Source organism: Peromyscus maniculatus, chromosome 9, assembly GCF_049852395.1.
Source record: "Peromyscus maniculatus bairdii isolate BWxNUB_F1_BW_parent chromosome 9, HU_Pman_BW_mat_3.1, whole genome shotgun sequence".
NCBI classification, from domain to species: Eukaryota; Metazoa; Chordata; class Mammalia; order Rodentia; family Cricetidae; genus Peromyscus; species Peromyscus maniculatus.
This window is the reverse complement of record NC_134860.1, coordinates 67,549,526-67,566,007: the sequence shown is the minus strand read 5'-3', so window position 1 is coordinate 67,566,007 and position 16,482 is coordinate 67,549,526.

The window sequence follows — 16,482 nt, the reverse complement described above, 5'->3', positions numbered from 1 at the left end:
AGTGCGACTCTGACAAAATAACACAAGCAGCATGTCTTTGGGGATGTTAGGACATCACCTATACGGCAGCAATAACTCATCGAACAGAGTAATACAGTTACTGCCGGGTCTGTGATACTAGTGACCAGAGCTGTTGACATGCCCTCATAGGTGGGAGAGGAGAGGTGTTACAGAACCCTCACCTGAGATTCCAGCCGTGACTCCTGCCTACTGCCCACCCTAGCTGCAAGTGATCCCGAGAGATGCTGGAGTACATAGGAAATGGAAGGTTGACCAAAAGGAGACTCCATGATGCAGCCTCCACGAGGTCATCATCCATGCTGGGATGAGACTTTGCAGTGATGCAGCTGTTGGGGGAGGGGTCATCATGCTCCTGTAATTAACCCCTTACCAGTCCTCTCTAAGTAAGCCACCCGTTTACTAAGTTGGACTTTTAAGGAACTGCCTGCCATTACTTCCCTAGCTAGGTGAACGGATGTTAGCTTGTGTCTCCCTAGGAAAGTTAATGCAACAAATGTGGGGCATGAAAACCAACGATGAGTTTGGGAGGAGCGATTCCATGGCCCTTGCTGTGGGTAGTAAGGAAGGCATGTGATTGGGACTGAACTATCTGAGGGTGTAGCGTTTGCATGGGGCAATCCTGACAGGGCTGTTTCCCCACCGTGGAATGGACTGGTGTGCCTTCACACGACAGCAATGGTCACTTGGGCCTTGCTATGGGTAATGTGTAACCGAAGCTGAGCCATGCGATGGTGGAGTGTCCCTGGGAAGAATCCCAGGGTGACTGTTTCCTTCTTTGCGGTGTGGAGCCGCCGGGGGTCTTCTTGATGACTGGGTCTGTCGTGTGAGTGCAGGGACACCCTGCAAGTGTGGCAGGACTGGAGAATACATCGCAGTTCCTGTTGTGGCAGTTGCATACCTGTTGCTATGGATAATAAGACACACAGCTGAGACCAACATAATTTTACTCCAAAATGTTGTGCCTGAGGGAGAAAACTGTACCACAACACTGTCCTGGTTGGCTTCAGTTGTCAACTTGATACAGCCTAGAGCCTCCTGAAAAAGGGGTCTCAATGGAGGGACTGCCTACATCAGACAGGCCTATGGGCATGTCTGTGGGGGATTGTGTTGATGGTTAATTGATGCAGGAGGACCCGGCCCACTGTGGGCGACACCATTCCCTGCACAGGTGGCCTTTGGCTGTATAAGAAATCCAGCTAAGCATGACCCTGTGCAAGCCACCCAGCAACATTCCTCCATGGTCCCTGCTGCACTTTGGCTTGGAGTGAGTTCCTTAGATAGAGGAAAAGCTTTATAGACTAGCAAGCAGGCCTGCCTTCAAGTCCCTGCCTCGAGTCCCCGCCCTGACTCCCCTCGATGGACTGACTGTGACCTGGAAGTGGAAGCACAAATAAATCCTTTCCTCCCCTCATTTGCTTTTGGTCGCGGTGTCGGCCACAGCGATAGAAGGAATCTAGAACACACACCGAAGTGTCTGTGACTAGACGTGTGCAGCGCCACACACGTGAACTTCATCTAAATATTATGCAGGAGGTGGTGGAGTAAAAACCGTGCAAATTTATACATGCCAAGTACCCGGTTAGTACTTTTATGCAGTGTGCATCGAGACTTGCCACGTGCAAAGTAGCCAGCCAAGCTTTTGACATTTCCCCTGCGGTGATCAGTGCTGTTTAGACAACAAAACTGCTATTTGGAAAGTCCTGCTTCTTTAAAACCTGGCCCACGTGTATCTGCCTCCACTAGATAGGATTTTGTTGTATATACAAACCAGTTCAACTTATTCCAGACCCTCTGATTTCTGCCATCTCTGAGACGCAGTTGAAGCAGGGAGAGGCTATGAGAGCTTTTCTACCAAGAGAGATGGGCTGACATCTAGCAGGGTCCACGCTTTGGGTTGCAGGCCAGCTAACCTCGGGGTTCTCCAGGGTATGCCAGCAGCTTGCCCAGGTGGCTCAGGGTTGGCTGAGGACAGCGTCTGCCTCTTGCATTCCAGCTGCTGGTATTTATGAGCCTGCTCTGTGCCCAGAGCCAGCTCAGCACACAGGAGAGGCAGGAGGTTATAAATCCTGTGCTGCCCTGGGGCCCCTGCTCCTTTGATTTCTGAGATCAGATGAAATCAGACCTGTTCTAAGTGCTGCAGCCAAGCCTGAGCTTTACAGCTGTGCTACCTGAAGTGGCCATCGGTCTGCTAGAATCTCCGAACAAGGCGGACATAAAATGAAAACTGCCAAACTTCTGCAGCATTAACCACCAAAGCAGCAGGGACACCATGTGGTCACAATGGGAACTGCAGTCCCTATGATGAAGCTGTAAATCCCAATGGGATGGCATCAGGAAGTAGGACTTTGGAGGGCAATTAGGGTTGGGTGGGGTCTTTAGAAGTAACTTTCCTGGTGGGACTCACAACTGTGTAAGAAGAGAAAGGGGGAGAAGGGACAAAATATCTCTCTGCTGGTAAGACACAGGGAAAGACAAGCTTTATGAACCAGGCAGTGGGCTCCCACCAGAAGTTCAAAAAGCCTGCATCTTAACCCTGCACTTCCCAGTCTCCAGAAGCGGGACATAGGCATGCCTACTGTCTAGCCCCCCAGCCTGTGGTGTTCTGTGGCAGAATCCTGAGCTGGTAGACAGACCCACAGGGGATGCTCCTCCTACCCAGGCCTCCCAGCCATGGCCACCACGGTACCAATTCTATTGCTCTGCCCACTGTCTCCACGGTTCCTCATGATTCCCTCACACAGCTCCCCTCTGATGCCCCACGGTCTATCACAGTACAGAAACCTATCTCTTAAATCACAGTCCCTCAGAGATGGGGTGGGCAATCACATCCCCTTTCCTCCAGTCTCTCAGCTTCTGTGTGCCATCCTTCTTGTGCCTGAATCATTGACCTTGAGCCCCCAGGTCCACTCCAAACCCTGTTGTCCCTGTCTTCAATCCCTCTCCCCCGAATCTTAGGATGCTCTCTTTGCTTGGCACCCTCTCATCCCATCACAGATTAGCCATACGGATCCTTACATTCACCCTTAGTCCCAGCACTCAAGTTCAAGTCCAAAGCCAAAAATAATTCTTTTGAAATATCAGTCTGGTCATGTCACTCCTCTGATGGGCATTTTGCTGTGCCTTCCCTCACAACCCTGGCGTGAAAGTCCACACGCTCCTACCCTCTACTGCCTGTGCACAGGTTCCCAGCCTTTGCTCGCTCTGATTGTCCGCACACACCCTGCCACACTCCTGACTGTCCCTCCAGTGCCCCACTCCGTGCCTGCCCCAGAGTCTCTGCACATCTCGCTGTCTCATTTTAGAACCCCCTTTCCTTGGGTCACCGTGGGCTCCCTCCCTCTCTTCCTTTGAATCTTTGCTCGATAACATTTCATCTGGAAGAACATTCTTGGCTGCCTGTTCAAACAGCTACTCTCCTAGAATTCCCGATCCAATTCCCGACTCTTGCTCTCTGGCTCAAGCCCCTCAGCATGCCCTACATGGCGCTCTGTTCTTCTTCCTTACTGGAAACTAAGCTCCACCAGGCCCCGGTTTTCTTTCTGTTTACCTTCTCTTTCTACTCTGATGTATCAAGTACCCAGTGCCCAGTCCTGTTAACTGTTTGTCGAATGAATAGATGTACTTCTTGGATATCTCTGGCTCTCGGTACTGTCTTGGAGGTCCTCAGAACAAGTCAGAAATCCTTTCCTGCTTAAACCAAGTCCAAAAGCAACAACTACAAAAAATAATGGTACATTTTACTGCATTAAAATGCACAACTATTCATCAAAACACAGCTTAAAGAGAATGGAGCTATAAAATGGGGAAAGATACTTGTAAGAAATATAATCCAAGCCGGGCGGTGGTGGCACAGGTTTTTAATCCCAGCACTTGGGAGGCAGAGCCAGGCAGATCTCTGTGAGTTCGATGCCAGCCTGGTCTACAGAGAGAGAGATCCAGGATAGGCACCAAAACTACACAGAGAACCCCTGTCTCAAAAAACCAAAAAGAAAAAAACAAAGAAATATAACCCCAAAGGATGAATGCCGACTTAGATAGCTGTCAGAAGTTATGACCCAAATACCTGAAAGAGCATCTTAAAGGAAGGATTTATTTATTTTGGCTCAAGGTTTTAGAGATTTCAATCATGCTTGGCTTGGCTCCGTGGCTATGGAAAGGCTTAAAATCATAGTGCTAAGATGTGCGGAAGAGAAGGCTGCTAATCTCTGGGTAGACGGGGAGAGGAGAGGGTGGTGGGGGAAGGGGGGAGAGAGAGAGAGAGAGAGAGAGAGAGAGAGAGAGAGAGAGAGAGAGAGAGAGAGAGAGAGAGAAGGAGAAGGAGGAGGAGGAGGAGGAGGAGGAGGGAGGGGAGGGAGGAGGAAGCAGGGAGGGGAAGAGAGACTTCCTTCCTTCAACTAGGCCTTACCTCCTACTTTTCATCCCCTCCTCATAATGCCACATATTAAAAATCTATCAATGGACTAACGTATTGATCATGTCCGAGCTCTCAGGGTGCAATCCCTTCCCTAAACCCTGGCAGCTGGCGACCAAGCACACACTCCATGATTATGTGGGGAACATTACATACTCAAACCACAGACAATTCCGACAATTCCATTATTTGATGTGTTATATAATACAAACCTGTCAAACTGGATGGGAGTAAGAAAGCTTAAGGCAGGCTAGGGTGATGACTTAGTGGATAACGCACCTGCTGTGTAAGGGTGAGGCCCCGTGTTCAGAGCCCCAGCGCCCACAGAAAAGCTGTAAATGACGGACCAGCATGGACGTCCATTTGTCATGCCAGCACTTGGAAGGCAGAGACAGGGAACCAATGAGTTCTGGGTTCAGTGACTCCCTGCCTCTATAAATAAAGTGGGAGTAACTGAGGAAGACACCCAGTGTCAACCTTTGACCTCCACACACAAGTATATGCACACCCACAAACACACCCACACCCACACACATCACACACATCCACATGCAAGAAATGCAACATTTTAAAATTGTCTAATAATGTGTAGATTACCTGCAACTCGCTCCTCTAGAGGCGATTTTCAGAGTCCATGCATTTGGAGGTAACTCACTCAAATCACTGCCGTGTTTCCCAGAGCAGACATCTCAATGGTGTGTTCAGTCTGCCACTGGGGGTGAATGTGCTGATCATCCATTTTGACCGTTTCCAGGCAGTTCCGGGCAGTCCCTGAGATCTCTTGCCATGGTGGTGTTGATTGGGTTCAAGTCCCAGCTCTTCCGTCACTAATCATGTGTTTCACCTAAATTTTAACTCTTTACCTGATATAGAGAAGGACAGCAACTGTTGGTTCCTAGGCTTGCTTTAGGGATTGAGACCTTCCATGTAGGGAAGAATGCAATTCTGTGTCTGGCTGCGTTATGCACGCTCAGAAACACCAGCTCTCTACCCTGCAATGGAATCTCTCTCTCTCTCTCTCTCTCTCTCTCTCTCTCTCTCTCTCTCTCTCTCTCTCTCTCTCTCTCTCCCTCTCTGACAAGGTCTCACTATGAGCTCTTGGTTGGGACTCACTCAGGTAGAGTGTGCCTACCATGCCTGGCTTGCTTTCAAAAATTATTTTAGGGGAGGTCTAGGAGAGGCATGATCCACCAAAAGGTATGAGTATTTTCATCTTCATTAGAACCACGTGATTACTTGTCTCAAAGATTGACCCAAGTCACATTTCAAGCACCAACAAATGTGAGATTGCATAGCATTTTTACCTTACATCTACGGAACTAAAGGGTATCAGGTTTTGGTTTGTCAATGTGATGGGAAAACATAATCACATAATCAACTCACTTAGTACTTTTTTTTTTGTCTTTATTCAGTCACCCAGATAGATACTTTTTTTTTTTTACTTAATTCAATATATCTAAAATATTATCTCTCAAGAAACTACAGGGTGTTTGTATTGTATGGGGCCATACAGGCCATTTTCATGGCAGCTCTCCCTCCAAGTGCAACTACAAATCTGATTGAAGATTTTTTTTTCCAGGCCAGTCACATGATCTGAATTAACCTTTGTAAGTTTGCCATTTTAGAAGTGTTAGGATTCTGCCACTCCAGCTGTATGACTGCACATGCGCAGTTCAGTAGTTAAGTAAGGGGTCTTACATCTCACATCATCAGTGCACTGCATGATTATGCAAATGCACCCAGTGTGGTCACACAGTCTGTGCATGCCTGGCATAGCTCCGTAAGCCCACCTGTGCATCCCCGCCCCCAACACACACATTTTTTCTCTCCTGCATGTGTCTCTGCCCCAGGCATGGCCACACTCTCTTCTGTCCCTTCCCCTTCCTCCTAATAAAGCTCTGATACTGAATTTTGTCATGCCTCTGATCTTTCCTCGCACGGTAAAAGCGCTGTATTTAAAACCAACAAGAAGACAGACAGCTGGATGTTATTAGGCAGGGTTCTCTAGAGGAGCTACACTGTGTGTGTGTGTGTGTGTGTGTGTGTGTGTGTGTGTGCCCATGAACACTAGCAATAAAGATTGGATTACATGATCTGGGTGGAGGAGAGAGAGAGAGAGAGAGAGAGAGAGAGAGAGAGAGAGAGAGAGAGAGAGAGAGGAGAGGAGAGGAGAGGAGAGGAGAGGAGAGGAGAGGAGAGGAGAGGAGAGGAGAGGAGAGGAGAGGAGAGGAGAGGAGAGAAGAGAAGAGAAGAGAAGAGAAGAGAAGAGAAGAGAAGAGAAGAGAAGAGAAGAGAAGAGAGAAAAGAAGAAGAAAGGAGAGAAATGAATATGAATCCTTGTGTGAAAGAAATACCATGATCAGAATAGAAGGAGCTGGGGCCAGAAGATATTTCATAGCTCCACCTAGTGGAAGGACTGCATAACAACCCTCTTTGATCACCAAGGCTGTGCTTCCTACTTTTGCTGGAACAATCTGATTTCCACATTTCCCCCTTATTATTATTGCTGTATGTGCGGTGGATGTGTATGTTCTTATACCATGGCACATGAGGGTCAGAAGACAATTTGTGGAGTCGGTTCTCTCTATCCACCTTACATGAGTTCTAGAGTTAAAACTCAGGCCATCAAGCTTCAGCTGCCATCACCTTTATCCACTGAGCCATCTCACAGGCCCAATTTTCCCTTTTCAGATTCAGTCCTTGAAGGATTTCTTTCACTGAAGTCATCCCTGGTTAATCTGCTTTGGTCCCTCGCACAAGGGAACGGCCATGTGCATGAGACAGTCTTGTATTACATGGGGGAAGGCATCATAAAGGTTTTCTTTTCAAAATGTTAGCAACAAGAGCATTAGAAAATGTTCTTTAGGTGAAGCCTCCCCAGAGTCCATTGTTAAAGAGATGGCAAACAGCTAAGAGCTGGAGTTGTATTCATGCAGAATTCCTAAAGACCACAGTCACAAAGTCAAAGCCAATTCTCCCGTAAAATGACCTGGGTTGTAGCAGACCGTTTGGGTGCAATGCTCTGTGTTAGGGGTGGGCTGTGGCATTGTGGCAGAGTGCTTGTGTGGCATTCCAGGAGTCCATCCTCAACACTGAAAACCAAATCAAAACCAAGACACCCCCCCCCCAACCCTACAACTATGCTGTATGTGCAACTATGTTATTATTTAGGGGAAAGTATGTTCTTTTAAATGAAGCAAATTATAAAAAACACATACATATTCTAGGGGCTGTTTCAAAAATTCTGAGTTCATTCTTTCCTAGCATTTCATTCCTCTGAGACTTCAATCATGCAGAATATCAAGAATTGTGCTTTAGCATTTCGGTTGGGGATGAAGTTTCCAATGTATGAACTTTGGGAACATACTCAAGTCAAAACAGAAAAATGGCTGGGGTATCTCAGAAAATTCTGTGCTACCATAACCAGAACAAAAAGATTTCACAAAGCTGAGTAGAGCTCATTAAATGTTTAAGTGTCTGAATCCTTTTTTGGTCTAAAATCTGGATAATAAAGCTTATGGTGTGAGAAAATAAACTCTTTAAGAAGAGGAAATGCCAAGTCTGGGCAGAGACAGGGCAGGTAATCTTTTCAGAACTGTCCAGTGCAAAAGGGGGTAAAAGGTGGAATTCACGTGGCCCATGGTAAACCTGAGAGAGTTGGAATTTTTTTTAGAAATAATACCGTAAGGGCCAGTGATATGGCTTAACATGGAAAGACACCAAGCTCAGTGACTTGAGTTCCATCCTTGAGTTGGTAGAAAGAACCAACTCCTTCGAGTTGTTCTCTAACCTCCGAATGTATTCTCTGTGCACACACCCATCAATCAACGTAATAAAAAAGTAATAATTCAGTAAACATCAGCCCTCTGCTAAGAACTCCAAAGATGCATCTCCTGCCTTCCGGAAACTTTGCCACACATTAATTTGTCCTTTTGCTGTCAGTCAGGGTTACTTGAATTCCGGTCTCCCAACAAAACAACGGTGATGCCTAGGACATTTATCAGATGAGTGGGTGGACAGGAAGGAAGTGCCCCCCTTCACCCTCCATTTAGCTGAGTTTGTCGTTTAAACAAAGAGTATGACTTTGAAACCTATCAACAGCATATTCCGTAAAGCGCTCTCTGAACTTTTCCCTGGGCAGAAATCCCCGAGGCCTGACTTTCTGTGCTTGTTGTTTGTTTCAGTCTCGAACAAGTTACAGACCCAGGCTGTTGATGGAAGTGTTCAAGTGGCCATGAAGTGTGAGCCTAGGATGCCGCCCCTGCCTGACAGGATTCTGGGGAGGGGGTGAAGATCAAAGTTCAGAATGGCCCTGCAGCAGCTCTCGGCCATTCCTAATGGATATTTTAATAGAGAGCGGGACTCTGCATGTCAACAAATTCTTCCTTTGTGAAGAGGAGACAGACGGTGGAGGCCATCAGCCCCCAGACGCGGTGAGCGGGCAAAGACTGTCTGTGGTATTGTCTTTCCAAGTTGGCTGCATCTTCCAAGTCATGTTTGGGGATGAGCAGGACAGCCCTTTGTCTTCTGATAACATTTCTGAAAGAAGATGTGCTGACAGGTCGGGCAGGAGCTTCTCAGCTCCGGCTCCGTGGCCAGTATGAGCCGCAACCCCCCCCCCTCCATGCCAACTATTAGCATTTCATGATCTAGAAAAACAAACCAAACAATGAAGCAATAAAAACAAGCAAAGTACAACCTAAGGTCATAGGGCAAATGGAAAAAGTACTTAAACCAAGCACGAAACCAAGGCTGTGTGTTGTGATCTGTTAACGTTGTTAAGCTTCTGGGTCTGGTACCTCTCTTCTACCCAAATGAATAACAGATACATCTTTACTCACATAGGTATTTTCAGGTATTTATCTTTTTGTTGTTGTTGTTGTTGTTTGTTTGACTTCAAGACAGGGTTTCTCCATGTGGCCTTGGCTATCCTGGAACTTGCACTGTAGACCAGGCTGGCCTTGAACTCACAGAGATTCACCTGCCTCTGCTTCGATTCAAGGCCTGCACCAGCACCCCGCAGCTGATTTCTGTTCTTTACACTCAGTCCTGTATTTACTGCACTGTCTCCAAAACCGTTGTTTGTTTTCACACTCTGTAGTATTCCTCCCAGCAATGGCCTGGGCACCCTGCTTGGAGGCTCTGTTCTCCCGACTCATATTTCCCTTGGCGTTTCTCTTACATCCTTTCCAACAAATGCCTTTGGCTTATCTGCGGCTCCCATCAACCAGCCACCTTCTCTTTCCATCTGTCTCTATGTCTATTTTTAAGCATGGCTCAGGCCTACCCTCCGCCTACAAGAAAATCTGTTTATATATCCTAAGAATGGCTGAAAGAGGTTTAGCTTCTAATTTGATCTTTTCTGGCAGTTGGTGGTTGAAACAGAAGTTCTCTGAAGAAGCCACATGTGTGGTGAAGATCTGTCAGATGACTGAACGACTCTGACTATGGCTTTCTGCTTTTGGAGAGGTGGAATGTTGCAGATTAAAAGGCAACATTATTGTGTACTGGTTAGTCTTCTCGATGGCCACTCACTACCAACCTCCACATCTTTGTGACTATTGCATAAATCTTTGGGAACGCACCGCTAACCTTAGCAGACCTCCAGCCTTCACCAACTCTACAGCTAAGAACGTTCTAACTGTAAGAGGCAAATAGTTCATCTGTAAGTCCCACTTGCCCAAGGGCAAGGTAAATTCCCAGAATGCTGGGGGCTGTAGTTCTTGGGAGATAACAAGCCACATGTTTTCACTCCCCTAAACAAGTTTGTTTGACCCATCTGCCCCAATGTGCTTGATCACATGGGCGGGAGGTACCTAAGGAGAAAAATGCGTCAGGATGTATGCTTACCCCTGATTGTACCTGATGGGAAATGCAATGAATTGTGGGTTTTCCTTTCTTAAGCCCCTGCAAAGGGTGACTTGTGGCCATTTCCTGGGAACCCAGGGGTGGACCTAGCCAGAGTCCATAAACCTGGTTGGTATCCAATTAAAGTTTGCTTCAAATTTGCCTCAAAATTGTGGAATTGGTTTTTCCTCTCAAGAACCCCAGGATTAACAGTAACATTTGAATCTTTCAGGAGAGGTTTTTCCCACACTGAGGTAACCTGTGTAAACTGATGTTGCCACCAACATGTGTGGCAAACACACTGACTTGTGACTTTTGTTCTGACTGTAAAAGGTTATACGAGCACATCCACAATGCAACGTATCATCCAGAGTAACCCGAATCTGTGTGTGCTTCCAGGCCATACCTGTTCATATTTAGCTCACAACAAACTAGGAGCAAAAGTGATTCATTCTAGTGTGGTGGTATTGTGTTCCCCAAAACATTGTGCACCCTAATAAACTTATCTGGGGTCAGAGACAGAACAGCCACAATATTAAACATGGAGGTTAGGCAGTGGTAGCACACGCCTTTAATCCTAGCATTCCAGAGACAGAAATCCTGTGTTCAAGGATACAGCCAAGCATGGTGACTCATCATGCCTTTAATCCCAGGGAGTGGTGGTAGAAAGCAGAAAGGTATATAAGGCGTGAGGACCAGAAACTAGAGGCATTTGGCTGGTTAAGCATTCAGGCTTTGGAGCAACACAGTCCAGCTGAGATTCATTCTGGATGAGGACTCAGAGGCTTCCAGTCTGAGGAAACAAGATCAGCTGAGAAGTTGGCCAGGTGAGGTTAGCTGTGGCTTGTTCTGCATCTGATCTACCAGCATTCACCCCAATAACTGGCCTCAGGTTTGATTTTATTAATAAGACTCTTTAAGATTCCTGCTACATTCCAGTTTCACATCTGTGGTTGTGATAAAATACCCTGACAAAAAAGCAACTTTGGGGAGGAAAAGAGTTGATTTGGCTTGCCATTCTAGGCTACAGGTCCACCACTGAAGGGAAGTCAAGCTAGGCTCTTGGGCAGCTAGTCACATCACATTGACAGCCAAGAGCAGGGAGAAACTAATGCCCCCATACTACCTGCTTGCTTTTGTTCTCAGTTAGCTTTTTCCTCTTTTATACTGTTCTATACCCCAACTAGGGAACAGTGAAATGAATGATAAACAGCGCTGGTTACCACGCGGAAAGGTCATGGTCACGACAGAACCCGGTATCAGTTTCAGAGCTTTATTAAGAGGAAGAGGGGTGGTGGGTGGTGGGGAGAAGAACCAGGCCTGGGAAAGGAGCACGTGCAGAGAGAGGGGAACGTGGTGGGGGAAGCGGGAGCAGCAGAGAGAGAGAGGGTGGGGTCTGAGTCACGGCTCTTTAAGGAGCAAGTGGGCCTACAGAGCTACACCATGCATGAGCTGACTGCGTGACCATGCCGTGAGTACGTGATCACCAGCGCACACTGATGATGTAAGACGCAAGACCCTTTGCTTCACTCCTAGACTGTGCATGTGTGGTCATGCAGCTGGAGTGAGGGCAGAATTCTAACAAATAGTGCTGCCCACAGTGGGCTGCATTTTATTCCTTCAGCTAACAAGCACTCTCCCCACAGACATGCCAACCTGATGTAGGCAGTTCCACAACTGATACTCTCTTGGTGATTCTAGGTTGTGGCAAGTTGACATCTAAAAACCATCCATCCAGTGGGCTGGAAAGATGGCTCTGCTGTTAAAGGCTGGGCTCCCAACCCAAAACCAACCAGCACAGTGGTATTTTTCATCCATGTTAGTAATAGTCACATTAGAAATTCTCTAGAAATAAAGGCTTTAAGCCGGGCGTGGTGGCGCACGCCTTTAATCCCAGCACTCGGGAGGCAGAGCCAGGCGGATCTCTGTGAGTTCGAGGCCAGCCTGGGCTACCAAGTGAGCTCCAGGAAAGGCGCAAAGCTACACAGAGAAACCCTGTCTCAAAAAAACAAAAAAAAAAAAAAAAAAAAAAAAGAAATAAAGGCTTTAAGCTTAGTGCCCTGTTGGTTTCTCTTGTCACCTGGGAAGAGGGTGACAATTCTATTAAAGAATTGCCGTGATTAGATTGGCCTGTGGCCATGTCTTTGAGAGACTTTTTTGATTGATGCTTGATGTGGAAGAGCTGGACCACTGTGGGTTGCACCACCTCTGGGCAGGTGGTTCTGGGCTGTACAAAAAAAGCCAGAGAGCAAGTCAGTAAGGAATATGTCTCCAAGGTTTCTGCTTCAGTTCTTGCCCTGACTTCCCTCAATGATGGACTGTGACCCGGAAGTGGAAGCTGAAACAAATTCTTTCCTCCCCCCAAGTTGCTTTTGGTCATAGTGTTTTTCACAGAAAGCAAACCAGAACACCTAGAACTGCAAACTGGCTTAAGGTGGAATTCACACCCCACTGGCAAACCAGAGGGAACAGCCAGGGCCCACTGGGCATTTCTTTGGAAGGAGACAGTAAAGCTGGCTCCACATAAAGGACTGACTAAAAAGGCCTTTGCTGTTACTATCTATGGATAGTGACTGAGAATAAAATCAACCCAGTAAAGAAAAAGAAATTTTTTTAATTTGGTATTAATCAGGCTTGTAACTTGAAAGACACAGACTCATGGTCTTGAAAATGGTCTCTGAGATGTTCCAAAATAGTGGCTGTATTGATAGCTTTGCTGACAGGGCAGTTGGAAATCACACTGTTTGTCAGAAATTATGAGGGATGCTGGAGAAAGTCAAGCTCTCTTGTAGAAATGGTTTTGGGCGCTCTTGGTATCTGTGTAGATTTGTGGAAGAGGTCTGTTGTACTGGTCAGCCCAAGTTAACCATGTTTCAGGTAGCTGTTGCTCAGTTCAAGGGTTCGCTGTCAGGTGTTCAAGATCTGATGAGCCATGGCCTCCCAACACCATGTTAAGTGCCCAAACCAATGCTCCTCCATTTTGATTTTTCATTGACAATACATACTAGTTTTTTTTTAAAGAAAAATTTATTTTATGAATTATGCCTACATGTATATATATGTGTACCACATGTGTGCAGTGCCCATGGAGGTCAGAGGAGAGTATGAGGTTCCCTGGAACTAGAGTTACAGACTGCTGGGTGCTGGGAACTGAACTCAGATACTTTGCCAAAGCAGCAAATACTCTTCACTCCTGAGTCATCTCTCCGGCCCCCATTCATTTCTTTTTCTTGTCTATGTGTAAAAAGGCACTTCAAAAACGGAAACCTTACTTTTGTGTGTGCATGCCCATGTGTGGGAAGGCCAGAGATCAACCTCCTGTGTTGTTCCTCAGATGCTGCCCACCTTATTGTCTGAGACAGGATCTCTTGCTGGCCTGGAGTTCACCAAGCTGGGCTGGCTGGCCAGCAAGCCGCAGGCATCTGCCTGCCTCTGCACGCGATGCTGGGGTTACAACTATGCCACACATGGTTTCTAGAGATCAAATCCAGGTCCTCAGGCCTGCATGGCACAGTGCCTTACCAACTGAGCTATCTCCCCAGACCACAGTGACCTTATAAGTAGCTACCTCAGTTAGGCTTAACATTGCATGTCGGTAAGTCTCGCTTCTTGGGAAGCTCCTGATTTCTGTGCTATAGGACGCAGTGCCTGCGACCCTGATGGTTGATCCTAGCTGCAAGCTCAACAGGACAGAAACAAAGTGTGTGTAGATTCAGCACGCCATGAGAAACTGTAGTAAAAGGTTGCAGCATTGGGAAAGCTGAGAAACCACTGACCTAGAGGGCTACTCAGCACTGGAGAAAATGGAGCACGGAAGTAAATGAGTAATTTATGTAAAAGTAGTTTTGCTGCATTGCACATTATCACACAGGACTCAAAAGTAGAGGTGATGTTTTTTTTTTTTTTTTTTTTTTTTTTTTTTTTAAAGCTTGGCAAACACATTTTTGTTGTTGTTGTTTGGTTTCTTGCTGATCCATGCTTCTCATAAGGAACACCGTTCTATGTTGGCCTGGGTTAAAATGAGTTGTCTGTTCAAGGGCTGGTTACACTGCCGTGCACAGGGGTGGATGCTGGTTTATTTGCGGCGCTCTTACCCTACAAGGAAACATCACAAAACACAACAGAATTCACTAACAAGAGTTTTATTAAGATAAGGTAAAGAGACAGAGGTGCACAGGCCTGTGGAAAGGACACGTGAGTAAAGATGGAGTAAAGGCTGGGCCGCACCTGCACACACAGACCCATGTGGCTATTCCACGCATGCGCGTAGATCACATGGTTGCGCTGCGTGCTTTACGTAACCACACAAAGCCATGGAGTCCTGGTCATGAGAGACGTTTTTGACCTGGAAATAACTAGGCAGAAGTTACTAGGTCCCGCCGGGCATGGGCAACCATGCCCAACCATGGGGGCGTGTTGTGAATCCATATCAGTGGGTATCAGTGAAGGGTGACCCACCTTCAGTGTGGTCAGGTTGAGACCTAGGACCCCCACCTTAAGCCACCAGCTTCTCCACCACCTATGCCTGAGGCAGAAGCCCAGCTAAAGCCAGAGATTTAGAGCTAAAATATGCTGAGCCCGGAGAGTGCAGTTCTGTTTGCCTTTTCCTGTGAAGTGCCTGAAATTGGAGAACACGCCACAGCGGTTTAAAACCCATCTGCAAATAGGCTACGGGAAATGTGCATTTACTACTGGGTCTTTCTGTCAGGTAGTCATGAAGAATTTGACAAAGCTTTCTAACAACTTCCCAGACCAGTGTCGTCTTCTGCTTTCTACCTCAGATGCACGGCTCACTGGCTTCCTGGACAGCTACTAAGTGACAGGAATCCTTATCCCAAAGCAGCTTTATCCTTGGCTGCCTCTCACTCATGGCCATCTTCAGAGAAGCCCTGGGTGGCTTTCTGCATGGTATCAACAAACAGCCTTGAGAAGTTGCAGGCCACCTCTGAGCAGGGATTGCTCTGACTCAGAACCCCCTCAGGGCCACATGAGCTTCCTAAAGAGCTGTTTTTGGTTGTTCTTAAATTTGGGGAAGAGTAGGTTTCCTATTTGGCGAAAGTGGACCTTGGAAGTAATCTATATGCAAAGAGGTGAAATGTACCTAAGCAGGTACTTTAAGACCGATGTGGTCACCTCCCATGTGGGAACTGACCAGTAGCTCACTGAGCTCCAATGCTGCAGCTCGCTTGTAGGAGCAGGCTGAGTGCCACAGTCTGAATCTGCAATGTCCCCAAAGGCTCCTCGGTCAGAGGCTGGCCCCTGGCTCAGTGTTAGGGGAGGCAGAGGAACCTTTAAGATGGGGCTTAGGCAGGACGACGTTCTCAGGTCACTAGGGGTGTGCCCCTAATGGGGAGCATGGTACTCAGCCCCCTCTCCCCAACCTTCGCTCTTGGCTGAAGGGGAGCGTGGGGCCCAAGCCCCGCCCCCCTTTGCTCTTGGTTGAGAAGCAGGCGGCACTAGTCAGTGCTCCTGCCATAGTGTGCTGCCTCAGCACCAGCCCCAGACAGGGCCGACTGACCCCTCGGAAACCCCGAAGCCACAAGATAAGGGCGATCTTTTTTCCTTGTCAGTTGATAGTCTCCGGAGTTTGTGATAGTAACAGGAAGCCACACAGCAATGGTCAGCAAACTTCTCTAAAGGACATGATAAACATTTTAGACCTTCTGAGGCCACGCGGAGTCTGTGGTATATTCTTTAACTTCTTTGTTTTGGTGGTGGGGATAGGATCTATGTAGCCCAGGCTGCCTTGAAATCTTTATCCCTTTGCCTCAGCCTCCTTGTACTGGGATTACAAGTGTGTGCCACTTTGCCTAACTTTTTTTTTTTTTCTATTTAAAACAGAGCAAAACAAAACAAAATAATCCTCTTCTTTTTTAAGATAGTGTTTATCTGGAACTCCCTATGTAGACCAGGCTGGCCCTGCCTCCTGAGGAATTCACAGTGTGCACCAAGGTCAACTAGAGCCATCCTTTCAAAAGTTGAAAATAACATTCTTAGCTCAAAAGTCTTCCAGATTTCCAATGCTTGCTAGGTCTTGCTCTGGGAGTTATCAGAAAATATGGGGGAACCCCAGGGGGGGGGACACACACTACTTTGGAAAGTAAGGTTGGTCCTTGCAGCAGGGATCCTGTTACAAGCCCAGAGAGTGCCTGTTTGTTTCCGTTCTGTCCTAAACTGCAAGAGCAGGACCAGACCAGCACACC